Here is a 2,837-nt window from a genome sequence, read left to right as displayed (position 1 = left end):
ACACAGCATTCAAAACATAAAAGGTGAACTGGAGATCAGAACTTGTCAAAGCCAGATGTAATAGCATATCTGAAACATTGCCGTTCTTTACATTCTATGTAAGAAGTAAGTGTAAACAGATATTCTGTTGTATATTTTTTTTACCTGTCACCGGTGCATTTAACCTTCATTTTTTGTGCTGGTGATGATAAAATCAGTTGTATTGAGTGATGATGTGAATGTCTATTGAAAGTATAATCCTCATGTACTGTTATCCAACAGACCACGTGCAGTTAAGGCTGGCTGACGGTGGAAGCCCATGTACTGGCCGAGTGGAGCTTTATTACAATGGGACTTGGGGCTCAGTTTGTGATGATTCCTGGGATCTGGCGGACGCTGACGTGGTTTGCAAACAGCTGGGTTGTGGAAAGGCATTGGACCTGGCACTTCCTGCATCTTGTGGACCAGGTTCAGGGCCAGTTTGGTTGGATGAACTGAAGTGTTCCAGTAACGAATCATTTCTCTGGGAATGTCCCTCAGCATCGTGGGGTAACCACGACTGTTCTCATAAAGAAGATGTGAGGATCATGTGTTCAGGTAAAGGTGCTTCCATGTTCCCATTTTCCGTAGTGTTGTGCACGTGGTTTCACAGGGAAGATATTACTTCGAAATACATACATTGGACAGCACGGAATCTGGCCATTCGGACGAACTGGTCAATGTGGTGTTTACGTTGCCTACGAGTATCGCCCCACATCACTGCACCTAACCCTCTTTGCATATCCTCTAGCTTCTTTCTGCCTCATGTACCTGCATAGCTTTACCATAAAGGCATCAGTGCAAATCACCTCAGCAATTGCATGTGTTCGGAATTCAAAATTCAAACCACTCCCTAGGTAAAAAAAAAAAATTCTCCTGAATTTCTTATTAGATTTATTCGGGATTATCCTATATTTATGGTCACTCGCTTCGGTCTCTGTCACTTCAGAAGTGATTAGTGCCTCTGTATCCCGAGGTCTCTTTGCTGATCTATATCATTTTCACTCTTATTTTGCAAGAAGTACGTGGCCTCTTTATTCTTCCTGTCAACACTGAGCACCTTAGGCTTATCTGTATTCAACTCATTTGGCAATTGTATGCCCATTCGGCCCGTTTATTAACGTCTTCCCGTATTTTGTCTCTGTCTTTCTTAGTGTTTACTATACCCCCAAATTGCTGTCATCTTAAAATTTGAAATTAAGTCTCCCTTGTCTAAATCCAAATCGTTCATGTAAATGTTGAGCAGCAGTGACCCCAGACCTGTGGAACACCACTTCCCACCTTCCGCCATTCTGGGTTACCACATTGTACCCGGACGGTGTGCTTTGGAGCTGGTTTCCTATCATTCTTCCACTGATCTCTTGACTTCACAGGCTCTGACCCCAGTCATGATCCTTGTCAGAGGCCTTCTGAAAAAAAAACATGCATATTACATCGACTGCATTATCCCTGTTATCTTTCTGTAACTTCTTCAAAGAATTCAATAACGTTGTTTGTCTTTCTGTTGTGAAATCCGTGTTGATTATTCTTTATTACTTTATGGGCTGTCGGTGTTTTTCTATCGCTTTTCTGAAATAATTACTGGAAATCAGTAAACACAACCGGTGCAGCATGTGTTGAGCTGTGCAGTATGAACATACAACGAGTTATCAATCTAACTATCTGGATATTTCTTGTGTCATTGACAGAGCACAAAGAGCTGCGGCTGGTGAATGGGAAGCATCGCTGTGAGGGGAGAGTGGAAGTGTTCTACAATGGCACCTGGGGAACAGTGTGCTCGGATACACTTGATGGACCTGATGCAGAAGTGATCTGCAAACAGTTACAGTGCGGTCCCCTCAGTTCTATCGATTATTATGCTCAGTCATTTGGAGAAGGATCCGGACCCATTTGGCTTGATGGGATGGAATGTATTTCACACGAATCGTTCCTTTGGCAATGTCAAAAAGAACCGTGGGGTAAACACAACTGTGAACACAGGGAGGATGCTGGTGTTGTTTGTTCAGGTAACACAACAAACGTCTCAATGTGCGAGTGTCATTTCAAACATTGGTGTCTGATACAGTCAGCATGTTTCTCTTCTGAACAGAAGCAAAAGTAACTGAGGAGCAGCCCCACAGGTCAAAGGACTGCATTCGAGAATATGATTGTAAACGTGGGCTTTCACCAGGTGCTACTTCCTCTTTATTATACCAACTATCTGACATGTACTCCTTTCTTATACTACATCAATAATAACCATTGATTCTCTTTGCCAGATTCTGGACATTGGTTGCGCCTGTTTGGAGGTAACACCAACTGCTCCGGGAGAGTTGAGATATTGTGCAATAACAGCTGGGGCACGGTGTGTGATGACTCCTGGGATATGGCCGATGCCAATGTTGTCTGCAGACAGCTGGATTGTGGTCACGCTCTTTTGGCCCCAGGAGGAGCTACTTTTTCCCAGGGTGACGGTGTTATCTGGCTGGATGAGGTGAAATGCACTGGAAGCGAATCTTCTCTGGCCGACTGTCCTTCTTCATCGCCGGCTCAGTCTGACTGTGATCACAAGGAAGATGCCAGTGTGATTTGTTCCGGTGAGGGTGACAGGGTTTGGAGAGTGGGGTTAGGGTTCATTGTTTTGTTAAATTGACTCACTAGTTCCGGAAATTAAGAACAGTATTTATCGTTTAAATGGAAAGTGCTGAAATTTCATCCTCCTGAACCTTTTGTACAATATACTCCACAGGGCTCGATGTGCCTCCAATTGCTGTCCCGTCCACATCTGCAGGTACTTACCATTATTAGTATCCTCGCCAGCGTTAGGGTTTGAATTAGTT

General features: G+C 43.8%; 1 long non-coding RNA gene across 1 annotated transcript; it reads left to right on the top strand.

Annotated features, from left to right (window-relative positions):
* The first annotated feature begins 1,718 nt into the window (after positions 1-1,718).
* LOC137359220 (uncharacterized) lies at positions 1,719-2,540 on the top strand. The gene is made up of 3 exons (XR_010971479.1): positions 1,719-2,024; positions 2,108-2,188; positions 2,277-2,540. It is a non-coding gene; the product is annotated as an uncharacterized lncRNA (long non-coding RNA).
* The last annotated feature ends 297 nt before the right edge of the window (positions 2,541-2,837 follow it).

The sequence above is a fragment of the Heterodontus francisci genome, unplaced genomic scaffold (genome assembly GCF_036365525.1).
Source record: "Heterodontus francisci isolate sHetFra1 unplaced genomic scaffold, sHetFra1.hap1 HAP1_SCAFFOLD_124, whole genome shotgun sequence".
Lineage (NCBI taxonomy): Eukaryota > Metazoa > Chordata > Chondrichthyes > Heterodontiformes > Heterodontidae > Heterodontus > Heterodontus francisci.
Note: the sequence above shows the minus strand (reverse complement) of the source record. Positions and strands in the feature narration are given on the sequence as shown.